This window comes from Bos javanicus, chromosome 29, assembly GCF_032452875.1.
Source record: "Bos javanicus breed banteng chromosome 29, ARS-OSU_banteng_1.0, whole genome shotgun sequence".
Lineage (NCBI taxonomy): Eukaryota > Metazoa > Chordata > Mammalia > Artiodactyla > Bovidae > Bos > Bos javanicus.
The window spans coordinates 5,890,999-5,899,675 of NC_083896.1; the positions used below are offsets into that span (position 1 = coordinate 5,890,999).

General features: G+C 41.1%; 1 pseudogene; it reads right to left on the bottom strand.

The window, feature by feature from the left end:
- Window positions 1–2,422: 2,422 nt before the first annotated feature.
- Window positions 2,423–5,151, bottom strand: LOC133241017 (upstream-binding factor 1-like protein 1; annotated as a pseudogene).
- Window positions 5,152–8,677: the final 3,526 nt, after the last annotated feature.

Below are 8,677 nucleotides of genomic sequence, written 5' to 3' on the forward strand. Positions count from 1 at the left end.
AGGGGAACCAGTGGGCTCCACTCCTGGATAGAGGGGGCAGAATATCTTGGAAGGGTTCCAGGAATGAAAGTTCAAGAATTCCTGCCCTTCATTGAAAGAGAAGCTGCAGACAAGGAAAGGGGAGACCGAGAATCCTGAGAGCTGAGTCCCTGACCCCTGCTTTCCTCCTGCTGCTGCCCCATACCTTTCCTTCTACAGTGAAGGGATCAGAATTGCAGACTGGGCAGGTTCTGAGAAGGAAGGTCTAATGAAGTAGAGCACTGGGTTGTGCTGGCAAAAATGAAGAAATATCTCTGCGGCTGAGTTGCTAGACTCCTGGCTTCAATTTCATTTCTAGGGGAAAGGGAGAAGCTGTCTGGCCATCAGTGAGCAGCGCCTCCCTCTCTTTTCTGTGAGTTTTTCAATCAAAAGATATGTTTAGATTTGCCAGGAGGATAGAAATCCACTTAACATTTTGTGGGTGTGAATGAACTGTGGGTCAGTCATTTTAGAAGCACTAAATCTAATCTTAAGTTAGATCTTTTATGATTGCAGTTTTATTCCCAGTTCATGACTAGGTAGATGAGGCAACAAATACAGATTTATAATTTTAACAAATGCCATCTGCTTCTATTAGAAAATTCAGACTTTGAACTTATATTGATCTAGTATTTGTATTTTTCTGCATCTGTTTTTAAAACTTTTTGTTTTGTATTGGCATATAGCTGAATAGCAATGTGGTAAGCCTTTTCTGGTGATCTAGTGGTTAAGAATCCACCTGCCAGTGTAGGGGACATAGATTCGATCCCGGGTCTGGGAAGATCCCAACTGAGCCCATTTGCCACAGCTGCGGAGCCAATGAGCTGGAGCCTGTGTCTGCAAGAGATGCACCCCAGTGAGAAGCCCGCACACTGCAAGGAAGAGGAGCCCCACTTTCTCAGCTAGAGAAAGCCCTTGGTCAGCAATGAAGACCCAGTGCAGCCGAAAACAAAAAATAAGTAATCATAGAAATATTGTGATAGTTTCAGGTGGGCAGCAAAGGGACTCAGCCCTGCAGACACGTGTGTCCATTCTCCTCAAACCTCCCTCCCATCCGTGCGGCCACATGACACTGGGCAGAGCTCCGTGTGCTGTACAGTAAGTTCCCTGTCTGTACCAGAAACTATAAAACTCCTAGAGGAGAACATAGGCAAAACACTCTCTGACATACATCACAGCAGGATCCTCTATGACCCATCTCCCAGAATATTGGAAATAAAAGCAAAAATAAACAAATGGGACCTAATTAAACATGGAAGCTTTTTCACAATGAAGGAAACTATTAGCAAGGTGAAAAGGCAGCCTTCAGAATGGGAGAAAATAATAGCAAATGAAGCAACTGACAAACAACTACTCTCAAAAATATACAAGCAACTCCTACAGCTCAACTCCAGAAAAATAAATGACCCAATCAAAAAATGGGCCAAAGAACTAATAGACATTTCTCCAAAGAAGACATACAGATGGCTAACAAACACATGAAAAGATGCTCAACATCACTCTTTATCAGAGAAATGCAAATCAAAACCACTATGAGGTACCATCTCACGCCAGTCAGAATGGCTGCGATCCATAAGTCTACAAATAATAAATGCTGGAGAGGGTGTGGAGAAAAGGGAACTCTCTTACACTGTTGGTGGGAATGCAAACTAGTACAGCCACTATGGAGAACAGTGTGGAGATTCCTTAAAAAACTGGAAATAGAAATGCCTTATGATCCAGCAATCCCACTGCTAGGCATACACACTGAGGAAACCAGAATTGAAAGAGACACGTGTACCCCAATGTTCATCACAGCACTGTTTATAATAGCCAGGACATGGAAGCAACCTAGATGTCCATCAGCAGATGAATGGATAAGAAAGCTGTGGTATATATACACAATGGAGTATTACTCAGCCATTAAAATGAATACATTTGAATCAGTTCTAATGAGATGGATGAAACTGGAACCTATTATACAGAGTGAAGTAAGCCAGAAGGAAAAACATAAATACAGTATACTAACGCATATATATGGAATTTAGAAAGATGGAAACAATAACCCTGTGTACGAGACAGCAAAAGAGACACCAATGTATAGATCAGTCTTATGGACTCTGTGGGAGAGGGAGAGGGTGGGGAGATTTGGGAGAATAGCATTGAAACATGAATAATATCATGTATGAAACGAGTCGCCAGTCCAGGTTCCATGCACAGTACCGGATGCTTGGGGCTGGTGCACTGGGACGACCCAGAGGGAGGGGAGGGGAGGGAGGAGGGTGGAGGGTTCAGGATGGGGAACGCGGGTATACCTGTGGCGGATTCATTTCGATATTTGGCAAAACTAATACAATATTGTAAAGTTTAAAAATAAAACAAAATAAAAAGAAAAGAATAAAATATTTCCCTAAGACATCAAGGAGTAAGATGAACTCTCAAAACTCATCCCTTTTCATATATAAGAACACAACTACTTCTGTGATACTAACAGTGCATGAGAGCCAAAAATGAATATTTTTCATTTTCAGCCAAGAATATTTAGAAAAGTTTAATGAGATCATGATGGTTTACACTCATTTTCAAATATATAAATAAACCAAAATATTAAAAGTAATGTCATTCTGCTACATAACAATTCCAAAACAATTTAGTAACCTATGGACTAAAATGCTTATACAAAACACCTGTTTAATACAATCACATAACATAATGCAAAAAACCAAGTCTATGGTAAAAACATGATTCCTTACAATCTTCAGCATGAGGAATGGGTTGGGGCAGAAACCAGAAGAAATTTAGATGCAGCCTGGAAAATTAGTGTCATTGAGTCAAAGGATGATGGTTTTAAGGAAAAGCTAACTCAAATGGAGCAGTTTTAAATTTTAATTTATGATTTTTGAAATCAGTAAGAAAAATCTCACTGATAACTCAAAGAATAAATATATAGAGAGAAATGCTGCTGCCCACATGCCCATCCTTGCTTCCAAGATAAGGAAGGGCCAGCCCCTCACCTCAGAGAGAAGGGACAGAGACAATTGTCTTAAAGGCAAGTCTCCTACTTCCAGTCAATCAGATCTTCCCTCCCCAGCTCACTGCCTGAGTCCTGAGGGACAAGGTCACAGAGAAGAGGGGGTCACAGACCCCTGGAGCCCCTCACACGTGTGACAGGCAGAGGGTGAGGAGAGCAAACCTTCCCAGTTCAGGGAGCTCAGTCTAGTCCAGGGTGCCCCGGAGCCCAGTCAGCTCAGGGTTTATTCCACGAAGCATCATTGCATTGACTTTCTCTCGAGGTGAATGTAGGGTAGATGGAGAGGTCAGAAATTATAGCACAACATGCCTTCTTTCCAACAGGTCCCACTTTGTATGATGAGGGAGAGAAAGAAGGAAGACAATGAAGAGGCAATAGAGAGAAGGGCCCATGGACTTTTGCTGGAAAGTTCTTTGTCCCTTCAGGTTATGAAGCAAAACTCAGTTGGAATCCTAGTCAGAGGAGTCCCCTGAGGACAATGAGCTGGAGCTGCTGTCCTCCAGCTCAGAATCTCCATCTTCATCCTCAGTGCTGGGGGCTGAGGAGCTGCTGCCTGCCTCCTCTTCCTTGTTTTCCTCTGATCTCCCTGAGGCAGGACAATGTTCTCCAATCGTGTCTGATGTTTCTGACTCTTCAGACTGAAGCCCCGGGTCCTGTCTAAGTCTTCCTTGCAGATTCCCTGATGATGGGGACTGCAGACCCATTCTTCTAATCTTGGGGTTTGGGCTCCCCATCATGCTCATGTTCTTACACTTAGCACAAGTCGCCTCTCTGAAAGCAGCATATTCTTCAGGAGACAGAGTCCTGAGCCAGAGATCAAGGTCCACCTTGTACTGTGTCTGCAGTCCCTCCGCCTGCTTCTTATAAAGCTCCTTCTGGTCCTGAGGGACCCACTGCCAGCGTCTACTGATCTCCACCATGCGCTCCCTCGGGGGCACCACTTTCAGCTCCCTGCTTGACCAGAGATCCTGGTGGAACTTGTGATAGCCATTCATCAGGGGCTTCTTGGGCTCTCCATGGAATTTCCACTTCATGGGTAAATTGTTTTCTGGGGAAGACCTCACTTTTTGCACATTTTCCTGAAACTTCTTTGGCACTTTACTTCGACTTCCTTTGGGGACATCAGGTTTCTTGGAGTTCTGGACTAGTTCAGGGTGCTGTTCTCTGAACAGAACCATTTCCTCCTGAAACTCCTGTTTCTCTTTCTGGAAATCTTGACTGTATTTCAGCTTGAGGTGTTCGGGCAGCTTCCTGTATTCCTCAGACAGAACCTTGGTCAGCTCCTGGTTGCTCATCTTGGGGTGTTTGTGGAGGTACTGAGGTCTCATCTCTTTAAAAAAGAGAAGGTAAGCTGTCAGGGGCCTCTTGGGTAAATCAGGATGTTTCTTGTGGTTTCTGCTTTTGGAAGGATTGTTAACATTTTCCTTAGCTTCCTGGATTACTTCTTTCAAAGTGTGGAACTTTCTCAAGTTATCAGAAATCTCTAACCATTTGAGTTTGCATTTTTCCCCAGAAAAAACCTTTAAAAGCTACTTTTTCCCAGTCCACCATTGACTGGGTCGTTTTGAATGTGTGCCTCTCATTGGATGGAATGCTTTTCTCCATATATTCCAGTAACTGCACAATGTCTTCTTTGGACCAGTCATCTTGACTTTTAGGCAGCACCATTTCTAGGTCTTTGGGACAATTATATGGTCCTGGAAGTTCAGCCATCTCAGCAGAATCTCCAGCATCTGCACTCTCAAGATTCAGCAGGTTAGTGTGATGATTCTGTGAAGAAAGAAAAAGAAAGTTACTCTCCTATGTGACACATGAGAGAAGAACATATCACTTGGGATATGTCTCTTCTATCATTTTATTTACCCTTAAGAGTGTAAATGAAAACTGGCCTAGTCTGAATTGAGATTCATGGTGAACATTATGAAGGTTCCTTTCCACAGTTAAGTATCTTCAGACCGCATTCACCCTGCCTTCCAAACAATTTCACCAGAGAGTGTTTTACATATAAAGGAGCAAACTAAAAGACTGGCTACTCACTCAAGGGACAAAGAATAAGAGAAAATGAAGGGAGTTAATAAAAGTAAGTGCCTGAAAAGCAAAGGACTTTAAAACCGCAATGCCAAACCACAGCACATGGATAAGAATGGTCAAAATCCCAAAGACAGCCATCACCACATACTGAGAGGATGGGGAGAATCAGGAATTAATTGATGAATTCCTGATTGAGGAATTCATTGATGAATCAGGATTCATCATCAATTGATTCACTGATGATGGGAATTCAAAATAGTACAGGCCTTCTGAAAGACAGGACAAGGGAATGGCAACCCACTCCAATATTCTTGCCTGGAGAATTTCATGGACAGAGGAGCCTGGTGAGTTACAGTCCGTGTCATCACAAAGGGTTGGACACAACTGAATGACTAACACTTTCTGAAAGGCAACATGGTGGTTTGTTACAAAACTAAATATCCTCCTACCATGAAATTCCATAATCATCTTCTTCTACATTTGCCAAAATCAGGTGAATCCATTTAGAAAAAGTGCAGATGGATACTTCTAGTAGCTCTGCTCATAACTACAAAACTTGAAAACAACCAAGATGTCTTTAGGTAGATGAATGGATAAAGAAACCCTGGTACATCCAGGCCATGGAATAGTATTCACTGCTAAAAAGAAATGAGTGAGAAAGCTAGCAAGAGACATGGAGTATAGTTGAATGCATATCACTAAGTGAAAGAAGTTAATCTGAAAAGGATACATACTTCATGAGTCCAACTATAAGACATTCCAGAAAAAGAAAAATATAGAGTGAAATAATCCTTGGTTTCCAGCAGTTAAGGTTAGAGGACTGATGAACAGGTGATCAAAAAAGATTTTTAGGGCATATAGCACTTTCATATATTATACTGGGGGGTACCTGTCACTATACATCAGTGTAAAACTAGTAGAATAAACAACACCAAGAATGAACACTAACGTAAAATCAGGAACTTTGGGTGACAATGAAGTATCAGTTGTAATAAATACACCACTCTGATACATTATGTGATAATGGGGAAACTGTGTGTGTGCCTTTGTTTTGAGGAGGCAGGATATATATGGGAACTGTCTGTGTTCTGCTGAGATTTAATGTAAATATAATCTCTTAAATAGTAACACTCGATGGATTCCAGAGAATAGCTACATTCTTCTTCCTTTTTATTAATTTATTTTGATTGGAGGATGATTGCATTAGAGATTGTATTGGTTTCTGCCATACAACAATGTGAATCAGCTATGAGTATAGAAAGAAATGTCCAGGTGGCCATGGACTGAATGTGCAACTGAGATAATAATTGATATGTTTCATCGAACAACAGAAGTGCCATCAAAGATGAAGACAAGTGTAAACGTGTTTATGTAAAAGTCAAAGACTTGAAGTGCTAAATATTTCTTTTCAGATAACATCAATAGATATTGTATTAAGGCCTATTAAATAGAATTGATTTTATTGGGCTCCAAAATCACTGTGGATTGTAGCAGCAGCCACGAAATTAAAAGAAGCTTGCTCCTCAGGAGAAAAGCTATGAGAAATATAGACAGCATACTAAGAAAGCAGAGACATCATTTTACTGACAAAACTCCATGTAGTCCAAGCCATGGTTTTTCCAGTGGTCATATATGGATGTGAGAGTTGGACCCTAAAGAAGGCTGAGGGTTGAAAAATTGATGCTTTCAAACTGTGGTGCTGGAGAAGACTCTTGAGACTTCTTTGGAATGCTAAGAGATCCAACCAGTGAATCCTAAAGGAAATCAGTCCTGAATATTCATAGGAAGGACTGATGCTGAAGCTGAAACTCCGATACTTTGGCCACCTGATGTGAAGAACTGACTCATTGGAAAAGACCCTGATGCTGGGAAAGACTGAGGGTGGGAGGAGAAGTTGTCCATGGAGGATGAGATGGTTGGATGGCATCACTGATGTGAAGAACATGAATTTGAGTAGGTTCTGGGAGTTGATGATCCTCAGGGAAGCCTGGTGTGCTGCAGTCCATGGGGTCGCAGAGAGTCAGACACAACTGAGGGACTGAACTGAACTGATACTCCTAAAGATTTTTCACATTTGGAAATATGTAGATTCCAAGTTAAAATGCAAAAGAGTGCTGGTCCTTCCCTGGTGGTCCAGTGGCTAAGACTCCATGCTCCCAGTGCAGGGCGTCAGGGTTCAATCCCCCTCAGGGAACTAGATCCCACAGGCCACAGCAAAGTGCTCACATGCCAGGACTAGTAGTTCATGGGTGGTGACTAAGTGTTTGCATGCCTCAACCAAGTATCCCACACATCTCTAGCTAAGAACCAGAAAATACAAGTAAATAAGTGAAATTTAAAAATAAATACTTAAAAATAATAGTGCTATCTAATATAGTGGGCATAAAAATAAACGGCTGAAATTAATCAAGATTTCCATTTCTATATCAGACTGAGTGAAGAATTTTCTCTGCATTTTCATATTTGGTGTCACCAATGTTATGTATTGAGAGTCATCACCAGTATCTGAGCTATCACTGGACATTTCAAAGAATGAGCCCCACCATTTCTGGAAGAAATATTACTCTTCACATTCTACAACTCTTTCTCATCAAGTTTTAGGCATCATGCCAAATGTAAAAACTATCTGTATAGGATTTCCCATCCCCAAATTCACATTTTAGTTTTACACTATGGAAACCATAAGTTAGCAGAATCATTCATTTTCATTTACAAATTTCAAATATTGGAAGATATTATAATTCTCTAGCTCCAGAGTGAACTGAAAGCAATTACAAATTTTTTTATTAGCTGGGAGTACTTCACTTGTTTCAGAAATTCTGAAGTCTGCTGAGTGTTAAAATTTATATATATATAAAGAAGCAAGAATTCCACTACTTAGAACTCTTTACTCACCATAAGATTGCAGAATTGGTCTCATCAATTCTGGTAGGAGAATCCACCCAATCAGGTCCAGAATTCTATGCTCTCTGGATGGGTCAGCCCCTGTAACTTTCAGAGTTTCCCAGGGTTCTGACAACTCAAAACATCTCTGAACAGGAAAAAAAGAAAAAAGAAATATCACTTTTGAGATGCTTGACTATCAGGATTCTTGAAGTCTCTCCTTTGATTAGGTTACTACAGTTCTCTCGGCTAAACCCAACCAACACTGAATAGATTCATGCCATTTCTCATCTCCATTAACATCCACTGCCTAAGTCCTCCAGGGCTGGTTTATTCTCACCATTGATTTTTATAATAATTATCCATTCTGCTCTCATATTGAGGGTCTCACATTCTACTCCAATTCCCTCCATATTTTATTATACTTTAATAAGGTAGTTGAATACGCATCTTTCCATGTTGTGATAATTTCTGATCTTTCTTTTCACATGATCTAGCAGGTCAGGAAGCAACAGTTAAAACTGGACATGGAACAACAGACCGATTGCAAATAGGTAAAGAAGTACGTCAAGGCTGTATACTGTCACCCTGCTTATTTAACTTATATGCAGAGTACATCATGAGAAATGCTGGGCTGGAAGAAGCACAAGCTGGAATCAAGATCGCTGGAAGAAATATGAATGACCTCAGATATGGAGATGACACCACCCTTGTGGCGAAAGTGAAGAGGAACTA